Source organism: Caretta caretta, chromosome 10 (genome assembly GCF_965140235.1).
Source record: "Caretta caretta isolate rCarCar2 chromosome 10, rCarCar1.hap1, whole genome shotgun sequence".
Lineage (NCBI taxonomy): Eukaryota > Metazoa > Chordata > Testudines > Cheloniidae > Caretta > Caretta caretta.
This window is the reverse complement of record NC_134215.1, coordinates 1,573,686-1,586,916: the sequence shown is the minus strand read 5'-3', so window position 1 is coordinate 1,586,916 and position 13,231 is coordinate 1,573,686.

The following is a 13,231-nucleotide window of genomic DNA, read 5'->3' as shown; positions in this document are numbered from 1 at the left end:
TTCGTATCGATTCTGTGGACACTTTGCACCGTCCGTCACATGCTAGGAACACGCTGAGTGAGAACTCCTAACATTGTGCAGAGCAGCAGTCCCAGCCAGTGGCCAAGGGCACATGGGGGAGGCAAAGCACACGGCATCCTGTAGCCGCTGAATCCTTGCTGGGGTTGACTGCAGGTAACTACCGTGAATACTAAAGCGATGCCTTGCAAAGCATGTTGTCACCATCAGCGCAGGCAGTTTAATTGCTCCGATTATGGATGGCGTCAGTGTTATGGTCTGAAGTTTACAGCTGCAATGAAGGATTCTCACAGTGCACTTTACAGAGGAGCAGCTCGGTTGATGTGGGATTACATGGTTCACTGCACCTCTGGGGACATCCGGGAGCTGTACGGTTTCATTGGCATCCTCTGGGAGGGGTGTCACAGAAACCAGCCAGCCTCAGAGGTGTCGCACATCCGCACCCGAGAGTGGCAGCCATCAGGGGCCCAAGGGGGGCTGGACTGTGACTCATCCCCCAAGTGAGGAACCTGGGGAGAAGTCAGGCTGAAAAGTGTCATGTGGGGGAGAGGCACTCGCTTGGGCGAGGCTCGCTGGCTCTGGGGAAGGGCCTGCACTGGGGCAGCAGAGGGAGGGGGTTGTTTCAGCAGGTGTCGAGTCCTCAGCAGCTGCACAGGCCTGGTGCTGCTGGGAAAGCGTGCTCCACCCCAGCAGTAACCGCTGCCAGGACCTCACCCCAGACCCAATGCTTCTGTGTCCCTTTGCCGTCCAGTGACTGCAGCTGCGTTCCCGCCCGGCTGCTCCCTGTGGTGAGACCAGCGTGCTGGGCCTGCTGCCATGTGCAGTCCCCGGGCAGTCACCCCAGGCACTGAGGGCTTGACAAGGGCCATGTGGTGGTGTTGGGTCACTGCAGAATCGTCGCAAAGCACTGCATTGGATGCAGCCAGCAGTCAATCCAGCTGGGTCCTCTTAGTAACCACAGCCAGTCTGTAAGGTCCTGGCCCACGGTGTGGGGACGGGAGCCCAGTGCCCCGGGGAGCAGCCTGCTGCTATGCCCCTGGGAGGGGGCAGTGTCTTGTTCCCTCTGCTGCCACCCTGGCTAGCCAAGTGCAGCCCTCGGGAGCTGGCTAGTCCTGGGGCTTGGCGGTGCTGCAGGCCCTGGGGTCATGGAGCTGCGTGGTCACCGGGATGGCACTAGTGTTGGCTGGGACCCACCCCGAAGGCTGCCCCAGCTGCTGTGCCCTTGAGAAATATGCCAGGCCGGGTGCCTCTGGCCACGCCGAGGAGCGTGCAGACACTTGGGCGCCCGTCCCAGCTCAACTGAACCGCCAACGCTTTTGAAGTTTCACCCACCGCTAATTTAAATGCAGCATCTAATGATCACCGCACTCTTCAGCAGGGAGCTGTAAGGATGCCCGCGACACGAAGCTACACCAATAAAATCTTCATCTCTTTCATGCTGCTCATTAAGGGAGTGAGCTGCGCACAGAGGCTTGTTGGGTGACAGATCCGTAAAGGGAAGGAACTGTCCCCGATTTATCAGTTGCTCTTGATGATTTTTTCTCCTGTTTTTGTTAGTACCAAGGGGAAGTGGGAGTATTCGGCTGCCCCCATCCACCCCCTTCCTCCCCAACACAGCCCTGCCCCCTTGTTAGAGACACCGTCAGACACTAAGCCAGCCACCTTGGCCAGCAAAGTATAGCTGCCTGGTGCATCCTCCCGCCTGACAGCCATGGCTCACTGGGGCAGGGGGAGCAGCGGAGTCTATCTGTGCTGCTGATCTGACCCCCAGCACCAGCGTATCTGAGCTCAGCACAGTCCTTGTCCCATTTATCTTCACAACACCCGGCAAGGCAGGGCAAAGCTCTTATCCACACTGTGTAGATGGGGACGGAGACCCAGAGGGGCTAAGTGACTCCCCCAAGGTCACACAGGAACCTGTGGCAGAGCTGGGACTTGACCCTGGGTCTCCAAAATCCCAGATGGGCTCTCCTTCCCCTCCTAATGCTCGGTACATGGCTTCTCGGCGGCATTTCGGTGGGCGGTTCTCCGGTAGCCTCGCTTGGTGGTGGCATTTCGGCGGTGCGGTGTCCTGTGGGTGCACACAACTGCCCCGGCAGGCGCCATTGCGCCCGCGGGCACCGCATTGGGGACCCCTGCTCTACCTGCCCCTGGAGTGAATCAGGTGGAGAGAACAAAACCCTGACTCAGCCGCCAAAAGCAGGCTCTCCCTAGCAATAGAGTCAGGGAACGAGGCCAAACGCTGCCCTCCAGTACATGTGCCCTGACCATCTCTGCCCTTTGACACAGGACACTTCAGTGGGAGTCGCACATACGTATCCATGGCCCAGCTGGTTTGGAAAACCGCACACTTCTACACTGTTCTGTGCACTGTGGTTTAGCTGCTGCCGATGGATGGCTCTTAACCAAACCTTTGGACAACGCAGAGAACCCGGAGAGCCTGCCCTGGCCCTGCATGCGGAGAAGTGTAACCAGAAAATGTGGGCAAGGGCTCGCAAGAGGGGCAGTTTGTCAGCAGGAGGACAAGAGGTGGGGAGCCTAGACCATGTGACTGAAAGTTAAAATGGCCTCAGAGAGAGTCACGACTTGCCTAGGGAAAGGGGGATCCCAGATCTCAGCACGTGGTGTGCAGAGCCCTGGTCCCAGCGTCTCACATGGCCTCCTCCAGTGCAGGGATGGGCTCTGCCTCTGTTGCTGAAAAAGCACCTTCTTGCTGACTTTTCCAATGAGAATGACTCACGCAGAAGTGATCAGGAGCCCGTGGCTCAGACTTACTTGCAAGATGCAAGGGGGATTGACAAGCAAAAAGGCAAATACCCTTTAGCAGCTTTGCATTAAAATTAGCTTCTTTTTGGAAATCAGATGTGTGTACTTCCATGGACAGGGGAGAGGAAGGCGAGCAAGGGGGCCTCGGTGAAATATTCCTCTCCGTGCCTGGAGTTGGAAGAACTTGAAGATGCGTGCAGGCTGATTTGTTTCTGGATCACTGGTGAAAAGGTAGCCAGGCTTGTGGAATGCATGCCTGAGCGCCGGGACATCAGGGGGCTGCAGTCCAGAAGTGACGATGCTCACAGAGCTGTGCAGAAAAGCAAGGCCTTGATTTGCACGAGGAGCTGCAGGTCACTGGCGGAGTTGTGCGCAAGGAGCCGGCACTTTGGGTGGAGATGGGGAAGCCAGGTTGGGGTTGAGAGGCCTCAGTCGAGCTCTGAGTGGAGCCCACTTGTGGACCAGGCTGTCTACAGATCCCATTCTCAGGAGGATCTCTCCTAGGGAGGCTCTGGAATCTCCCAAACCACCAGAAAGTGTCACTAATGAAGTGTGTTCTCTACACAAACCAAGCAAGAGCGCCAGCCCCTTGCCATGTCGTCCTGGGGAATGCATCCAAGGCTTCCCAGAGGTGCTGTACAGGCCAAGGGCGGAACAGGAAGAGACACCAGAAAAGCGTGTTTGAATTCAGCCCTTGACCGTTCAGTTGTGATACAAGGGCTCAGCTGAGATGCTGACTTGTGTGTCACTGGATTTCAATAGTCAGAGATCTGCTCTTCGGCACACCCAAGCTGACTGACCCCCTGTCACCGAGGCCATCAGCTCCCGCTAGCAGCAGCAGTTACAGGAGGGCAAATGCACCAAGGGGAAAACATCCCTTTCTCTTTGTGTAACCTCCCCGAGAAGGGCACTGCTGGGCATCCGCCCCACAGCAAAGAGGGGCACTGCCAGGGAGCAGCGTCAGCCAGGGCTGAGCTGGGCGGATTGTTAGTCATTTGGGTTGTGGTGGTGCCTAGAGCAACTGAGACCTCCTTGTGCTGTGCAAGTGTACACGGAGACAGCCCCTACCCCGGAGCGGGTGCAGCCTACGGCTCTGTCTGCACCAAAGCGATCTGCCCTGGTGGAACCACGCAGTTGTAGCTGAGCCGATGCAAACCCTCTAATGCAGGCATGCTGCACCCCAGCCCAGCGGGGTCTCTGCATCCCTTCAGGATGGCCCCAGGTTCAGTTCAATCCCTAATTCGCACTGGTGTGTCTGCCCTGCCACACATCAATGTAGTTACACCAGTGTGAATTTCCCTAAGGCCTCCAGGCTAAGCATACCACGAGAGACGACAGGTTGGTGCAGCTATCAGACAGGGTGAACGCAATGCACCAGTCAGATGATCAGCCTGCCGAGCGGTGGCCATGGTGTAGCAGTCCCCAGCCCGTGCCGAGTGCTTTGTAGGCGCCACATCGGGGTGAGTTTTAAGGCAGGGTGTGGTGGCCTTGTGGATTTTTATAGGGAGCTCTTCCATCCGTGAGGGGACCGTGGGAGACAGCAGGAGAGTGTCTGTGGGAAGCCGACTGACGATCAATAAGGTTTGGCACCACGGGGGAGCGGAGGTGGGAGTCAGTGTCTTGATAGTGTAGGAGGGATGGTAGATCAGGTGCGGCTAAACTGCTATGGGGCACAGAAGCGAGGAGGAGGAGTCTGTGTTTGATGCAGGGGACGAGGGGAGCCTATGGAGGGATGCAAAGTGTTGGGGGGTTGGGGGTGATGTGGTCAGCGGCACAGGCCAGGAAGAGCATCTTTGCATCAGCACTTTGACTGGATTTGAAGGGGAAAGATACCCTTTTCCAGGTGTATTAGGAGGCAGACAGTCTGTGTTTGTTCAGCACAGTGGGCGTGGAGAGGTATCAGGCAGCTCACTATAAATTCCCTTCTTGTTGGTGTGGTGCAAGGAGTGCATTCTCCAGAGGGACTGAAGGAGGAGAGCCTGGTGCCCTGGCAAGCCAGGATCGGGAGGTGCTTGTGTTCCCTTTCCAGGTTCACACATTCAGCCTGGTGCAAGGCATCACGTGGCCAGGAGCCAGGGACCAGAGCAGAGGCTGGGCTGCTCTGGGAACACACCCCAGAGTGCTAAGAACACCACCCGCACCTTCCCACCCAGCGTGTGGGAGTCAGGAGGCCTCATGGCACAGGCATGGAGTGAGATGGACATTTTAGATCAGAAACATTTGAGCAAATAAGTTAAACAGGGTTGGGGTTTTTGTGTGGTGTGGAACGTCCATTTGAGGTGTCTTGTTTTATTAACTACCTTTTCGTATTTGTAAGGGTTTTTTTTGGGGTGTGTGTGTGAAAATAATTCTCCCATGGTCAGGGTGGAAGTAGGGTGGGGGTCTACCCGAGAGGAGACTGGTGACTGGAGGAGAATGAAAACCCAGCTGTCTACTGAAAAATAAAGAACCCTGGAACAGCATGGCTTAAACCCTTCAGAACGAGCCAAGTCGTTTGATTCGTGGTGGGATGCGGGAAGAGAAGAGTTTGCACCACAAAAGCTATTTTTTCTCTCAAAAGCAAAAAGGGCAAATGTTTCATAAACTATAGGGCATGTTAGACGAGTGTGCACAGCCTGGCCATGTGAGTGTGTTGGTGCACCCCCACCCCCCAGATAGACAGCCAAGCACCCTGCCGTCTGCACACACACATGGAGATTGTATCGCAATTCAGTCACTCCCATTGTAACGAGGCTGGTTCCGGCGGGACTCAACGGAGAGTGCCAATTCAAGACAAATTGCTTAAAGCAGGGCAGTTACAGCCCCAGGCTGGGGTTCCTTTGCACACCAAGGCAAACCAAAGAAGACTTTGGTCTCACCCCACCGGCTAACCACAAGTCACACAAGCAATTCCCTCAGACACTCCAGGGTCCCAATATCCCCACCAGTGCCCCTCGTTATGGGGACAGATGGTTATGAAAACCAATACCCCAGTAAAAGGAAAAAAGTTCTCGTGATCTCAAAGGACCAAGCCCCAGACCCAGGTCAATATACAAATCAGATCTTACCCACAAATCATGCTGTTGCCAATCCTTTAGAATCTAAAATCTAAAGGGTTATTCATAAAAGGAAAGAAATATAGACGAGAGCTAGAATTGGTTAAATGGAGTCATGTCCAGTCATGGCAAAGATCCAGTCATGGCAACATCCAGTCATGGCAAAGATCTTGATTCAGGCTTGTAGCAGTGGTAGAATAAACGGCAGGTTCAAATCAAGTCTCTGGAGAACATCCCCAGCTGGGATGGGTCTTTCAGTCCTTGGTTCAGAGCTTCAGTGTAGCCAAGTCCCTCCAGAGGTAGGAAGCAGGATTGAAGACCAGATGGAGGAGCTGCAGCAGCTTTCTATAATCTCTTGCCATGTGGTCTCTGCTTTCTTTGTCTCAAAGACAAGCTGCCCATCACATGGCCTGGAAACACCTCGGAGTTCTGCCCATAGGCAGGTCCCTGCACACCTTGCTGAGTCCCAAGGTGTGTCTGCCTTCTCTCAGTGGGTCAGTTGTCTCACTGGTGGTCCTTAATGGGCCATCCAGCAGGCTAGGCAGAGCTGACACCAACTTGTCTGGGGTGTCCCCAAGCACAGCACAAGTTTGGAATACACACAGTATAGAGCCAATACTTATAACTTTAAATACAAAAATGATACACGCACACAGACCGCATAATCCTAACCAGCAAACCATAACCTCGTCTGAGACACCTTATTTGACCCCGTTTATACAAGATTTGGTGCCACTACAGGACCTTGGTTGCAACAATGTTCTATACTGTCCCAGTTCAAGTCAATAACATCACACCCATGCTGCATCCCCCACCTCCTGCCTCGCTTTACTAAACCGCTGGTGGAATCCTGGCCCTGTTACTTAATGGGCATTCTGTCCATGACTTCTCTGGGGCCAGAGCCAAAGTACCTGGATTCACCTGACCCAGGAGATGTGCGTGGGAATGAGTCAGCCCCTCCGGTGTGAGACAGGGGAAATGTCACCAGGGATATGAGTTGCTCAAGGAGGAGGAGACACGGCTGCCAGTTTTAAAATGGCCTGTTTAGGACTGCAGCTGCTGGTCTCTGTCAAATTTAAAGGGCCAGCCCCACACAGGCACACTGGGAGAAAGGTCTCAAAGGAGTTCTGCTGTGGCCTAGGGTGAGTTAGCAGTGACCGGGAAGTCATCCAGGAAGGAGAGCCTGGTCCAAGGGGTTGCATGGACAAGGTCTCCATGTCACACTATGGGAGTGACTTCCAGCTGCTTTGTAGGAGTGACTCATGTTCCAGTCCCCTGCCACAGATGCAGGCCCCTGGAGAAGAGTGGGTAGTGGAGGAAATCTGCTCTCTTGTTCCAGCACAATCAGCCAAAAGATTATCGCCCATATTCTCAGGGACAGCAAATCGGCTGTGTGGATATTTTACAACACAGCCCTGAGCGTTTCTACAGAACTAGGTGGCACAGTCAGGATCAAAGCATGCTTTGTAGCAACTGTTGTTGAAATTATCTACCTCGCCCAGTGAACATAGACTGAGAACTGTGGGCCCAGGCCCACGGGAGTCAGTGAGTCCAGGACTATGCCCCTGTTCTCACTCCAGAGCCGAGTCTATCAGAATAGACAGCGGTTGCAAAATTGTATGGCCTGTTTTTAAAGAAGGGCTGTATGTACCAGGCCCGCAGGAGCTCTGGGCTGTACCTGCCGCAGCGTCTCTATCTGCAGGCTCCTGAAGGTAAGTTACGCATGAGGAGGAGGAGCTGTTAGATCAGAAACACTCTCCAGTCCAAACGTGTTGTAAAATGTTGCTTTCTATTTTCAGTGGGATTGAAAAGAGAACAAAACCATTTCGGAACTCAGAGAAACAAAGCAAGTGCCCCTGCGCCAGACCCAGCACCCCCAGCTGTCTCCTGACTAATGATGAATCGATGCACTACAAGGGGGAGGGGGACAATATTTACGCAAACCCTGTATACACTGGAGCCAGATTCAAAGCAGTGCATTTCTCTTTCAGGAGAGAAGTGAGGTGGGCATTTGCCCTCTGGTGATTCCCATTCTGAGCACATCAATTTCCCTGATCTGGCCCGGGCTTCTCTATCACCCCACAAACAAGGACTTACTTAGCAACCAAAGATTATGAACCCTGCGCCAGAGCCATACACGAGGAATCAATATTCATCTGTCATTTTGTCTGGAATATCTCATCGGCCTCCTCCTTGGGGACGTGGACTGGACGCTATAGAAACCAAACCACCAATAGCAACGGGCACTTCGGGCACATCCTTCATCCAAGGCTTCCACAGAGCTCTTCCAAAGGACGGTCAGTTTCCCTAGCCCTGTGCACCCCCGGGGGCAGGGGCACAGAGCGGTTTTTTTAAAAGTTTTTTAAGACAGTTTTTTTAAAGGGGCATGTGCAGAAGTGGTGGGTGTGAGCATTCCCAGCTGCATGTGCCCGCTCCCTGAGGTGTGGGAGTGCACTCAGGGCTGTGGGTGTGTGGGAAAGTGTGAATACGTGAGCATCAGTGACTTGCTCCGGGCAACACGCTGAGTCAGGTGGAGGTGGGCCCAGGACACAGACACCAGGCTCCAGACAGTGCTGCAGTTACCTCAGTTCTGTGTTATTCTTACTACGGTTTCCATGATGGTGGCTGTGCCCTGGACAGAGCCCTGGGCCAGGACCCCATTGGGCTAGATGTTGCATGGTCTCTCCTGCATGCCCGGGCCTCGTGGGCCAGCGTTGCCCTGAACGCTGCTGTCCTGAACTCTCCGGGCGTGGCAGACGTGGCCAGGATGCAGATTAGTGTGAGGTGCTGACCTGACCCAAGTGCCGGGTCAGAAGAAGAGTGACGCAGAGATTGAAACCTGCACAGACAGCCCCGGAAACTCCGGAGGCCCCTCACCACTCTGAGCAAAACTGGGTCAGCTTAGCCCTCACGGGGGGAAAAGCCAGCCCTTGTCAGCGACCATCTGTGACGCCTGCCTGGGATCACAGATTTCTCTGCTTCAGTCCTGGCCAGATAGATTAATTAATCAAGGAACCCAGAACAAATCACAGAGAAATGTAAGGCCTGTTAATTACCCCTGATTAATTGGGGTGAATTTTTAATTGTATCCCTAAGCTGAGATGTGCAGTTCAATAGGCAACATAATTAGTGACCCAGCAATCAGTTTGAAACCAATTAGCCTTGTGTAACCAGTGAAACTAGACCAATGCTACCCAGTGGGGCTGGACCTACTTTTGGGGAGCTTTGGAACAAACAAGGTATTAATCAGCCCTGGGCTGAGTGGCCGGCTGGCTGTGGTGGGACAGGAGCTGTGCTGCGCGTGGCTTCCGCCCTGTGGCCACAATCCCCGGGGCTCCGCACACAGGGCCCCTCCATAAAACGGGCACTTTCTGAGTGACACAACGAGATGGCAAACGTGGAAGCTTGGTGAGCAGGTCTCTGCGTGGGCTTTCCCAGTGCTAGGGATAAAACAAAATCCACTGAGCAAACACGTGGTGTGACTAGTGCCCTGGGGAGGGTGGACAGAAATGGAGTTCTCTGAACCTCCTTCCCTTTTGCCGGGGGTGGGTTGAGCTTTTCCCTTGCCTGCTTCTGATCCAGCTCAGGGTGAGGGGCAGGCCCTGAGGAGTCCCAGCCCATGCCAGCCTCTGTACTAGGTGGGCAGGGCCGCCAGGGTCCTGTTTTCTTTTGGATGGGTGCCTGGCATTCGGGATCTAACATGGAGGGAGCTGTCATGAAGGGCTGGCCCTTCCCCTCAAGGTGGGGTCACAGACTGATGGCCCAGCCTTTGCCATCATCAGGGGACTTGCCGTGTTTCCTTTTTTGGGCCCCTCCCGAGGGGTTGGTGTGAAAATGTGAGTTGAGAGAGAATGTTCACTGCAGTTCATTTTGAAAAAGCTTCTCTCTGTTCTTTTTTTGGCAGTCTCCCTAGAGCTGCAAGAGGCTATGGAGCTGCAGGGGACCGCTAGATATTAGATCCCAGACAGACAGACAGACAACTGGATCAGTCTCTCTCCCATGGAAAGCAAATTCATTTGGACTCAGCTGACGGATCTTCCTTTATACACAGGGCTGGCAGCTCGGGGCTGCAGTGACTGGGAGATGCACAGTGGGCTGGAGTCGGCGGGCATGAGCCTGTCTCCAGCGAGGTCTCTCTCTTCTCTTCCAAGGGGTGTGCACGTGAGCCTTGTGACAGACTCAGGGTTGCTCTCCCCATAGGACAGGGGCAGGGTGGGCAGCAGCTGGACAATTTCCACCCACACACCATCCTTGGCTAACGCACTCCACCCCTGTCCAGAGCAAGCCTCTCTGCAGTCCACAGGGCTCATGGAGACACGGAGGCCAGTAACGGTTCCAATCGGTGCTAGTCGTGATGATGATTTTCCTGCTGTGAACAGGGGGTCCACTGCAAAGCAGACTGAGCCCCCCCCGCGTTCCCTTTGCGTGGCCAGCAGAGAGCACCCAGCTGGGCTGGAGACTAGCTAGCATTGCCTAGCGGACAGAGCACTGGACTGGGACTCAGGAGACCAGGATGCTATTTGTGGCTCGGCAGCTGGCCTGCCGGGTGACATTGGGCAACTCACTTCTGCTCCCTGTGCGGCAGCTGCCCCATCTGTACCAGGGGGTAACGATCCTGTGAAGCTCTGTGACCTGTAGGGCAGACTGAGCTGTGTGGGAGCTAGCTCTCACTGGTAGCGTTAGCCCTGGGCAAAAGCCTCTGTGGTCCATGGCTGACCCATTCTGACCCACCCTGCTTCCCTCCTCCTTCGCTATGGGGCTGCTCCCCTGGGGAAACGGAGCTCGTGAGGTCAGAGGAAAACTTTTTTCCCTGTGCAGGGACACATTTTCATCAGCTGCCAGGTCAGGAAGCAGATGGAAATCAGCGCGGTTGTCCTGGATAACCAGAGGCAGCCACAGTTGTTTACAAGTCTTGTTTACTGAATTAATTAACTGTGCAAACAAAGCAACAGCTTGCCCCTTCACCCGGCAGCTCCCGCCTCTCGGATAGCACCAGTCTAGCCAATTCCCAGGAGAAACAGAGCAGCGAGGATGAGGAGAGAGGAGGGGCACTGGGCACACAACCCTGTACAAATTGCTGAGCAGAGCAATGTAGGGAGGGCTTGAGGGCTGGAGGAGGGTGAGCGACACCTACTCCTCCCAGGAAAAGGGAAATGAAACACGCAGTGCCTGGAGAGAAGGAGAAGGGCATTAGCTGCCCAACGCCCAGCCCAAAGACAACCCCCCTCAGCCAGCTGAACCTGGAACAGGATATGTGCCATGGGCAGGCTTACCATGACCAACGCTTACATGTCCAAATGCACCAGATGAAAACAATCAATTCCTCCCTCTCCTATTCCCCAAGAGCTGGAGCCAAGGAGCTGTGTGTCCTGGAGCTTTCCCCCAAACAGTGCGTTGTCCTTAAAGACGCCAGCGGGTCATCCCCGCAATACCAACCCAGCGTGTGCAGCTCGGCGCTCAGGAGCAACCCTACAATAAGGCCTGGTGCACAGCAGCGTCCTCAGGAAATGCTGGATTGTAAATATGTGAAGGGATTGGTAGATCTGGAAAACACTGTGTCCCGGCTGCCTTCACCTCGCACAGTTTAGCTGGTCTTAATGCACTACCAATCGTGAGCAAGCTAGTCATGGGTAAAGGGGGCTGGGGTGGAGAATGGTCCCCATGCCCCTGTGCCTACGTCCCCCTCCTGGCTAGTCTGTTTGGAGTGGTGTGTGCAACATGCTCGCTGCCTCCGGCATCAAAGACACATGTCACAACCACGGAGGGCCCACAGGAGTCATTAGTAATTAATTTGGTTTCCAATCCTCTAATCCAGCTGCTTCTTGATTTGATAAGCAAAAAATCTGCTCTGGCCACATGGTCCTTGTTCCATTCGATAGTTCCCGCTGGAGTCACTGACATGGAGCAGCACCATCCCCACCGGGACGCCAAGTGTAAGGACCAGGCCCTTGTGTCACGTCACCCCTGGGGGAGATGCACGTTAGGCCCAGTCCTGCACCTGCGGAGCTCAGCGGCACCACGCTCGTGGGCTGTAGCCTCACTCTGCGGCTCTCATGAGTGACAAGAGGTTTTCCTGGAATAAGATACAGCAGATTTCACACCCTGAGCAAAGAAGGGACAATAGCCAAAAAGGATCCAGCTGCCTCGTGTCCACTGGACCTGCACCCCAGGGACCCCTTCCAGCACCGTGCCCGCTGGCCCTGTGCCAGGGACCCCTTCCAGCACCGTGCCCACCGGCCCCAGGCCCAGGTACTCCTTCCAGCACTGTGCCCACTGGTCCCAGCTGGGCTGAGAGCCGCACCCCCTGATGTCTGAGAGCCACAGGGCCTCGGGTCTGCTGGCCACCCAGCTCAAGAGGTCCTGGTCTGGGCACCCATAAACCCAGGGGCCCTGTTGAAGCTGGGCTCGGCGATGCTCTGGAACTGCTCCCCATGAAGCCAGGCAGGACGCTGGGGAGTCTCCTCTCTGTGAGCAGCCTGTCTGCAGGACACACAGCTCACCCAGCTTCCACCTTCCTGGGTCTGACCTTGGAGCATTCAGCATCCTCTGCCCCTCCGTGCACTTCCCACAGCGAGTCCGCTCAGGCGGGGTTCCTGGGGAAGCCAGAGGGTCCTGCATCCCAACTTTGCAGTCAGACGTGACTCTCAGCCAGCCAGTAAAACAGAGGCTTATTAGACGACAGGAACATGGTCTAACACAGAGCTTGTAGGGGCAGAGAACCAGACCCCTCAGCTGGGTCCATTCTGGGGGGCAGTGAGCCAGACAACCCCGTCTGCCCTTCACTCCATGTCTCCAGCCAGCCCCAAACTGAAACTCCCTCCAGCCCCCCCTGCTCTGGGCTTTGTTCCTCTCCCGGGCCAGGAGGTCACCGGATTCCTTTGTTCTCCTGCCCTTTAGCTCTCACCTTGCAGGGGGAAAGGGCCAGGCCATCAGTTGCCAGGAACAGTTGCCAGGAAACAGGGTGTCGGCCATCCTCTGTGTCCAGACCCCTGCACACACCTGCCCTCCAGGGCTCTGCAACGATCATATACCCTTATCCCCCCACCTAGATACTTAAGAACTGCATAGGGAAAACTGAGGCACTCCCACACTATTCAGAGGAAACATTAAGAACAGTCCCACTTCGTCACAAACTGGGGGTGCTAAATTGCACTGATGTGGCAGGGACCCTTCCAGCCCATCCCTACGCCCTGAGCCTCTCTCTGGGGCAGCCCAGGAGACTGAGGAGCTTGGCCTCAGGATTTTGGTTCAGGCTCAGCTCTAGTGGGGGGTACAGATGGGGGGATGGTCTGAGGTTCAGGGCTCTTTTTGGGTGCTTCCATAACCCGCATGAACCTGCCTAAACCACGGTTCCAGCTGAGCTGTACAGGACGGAGCATGATTCAATGGGGCTTTCTGCACCCCCGGCTCCC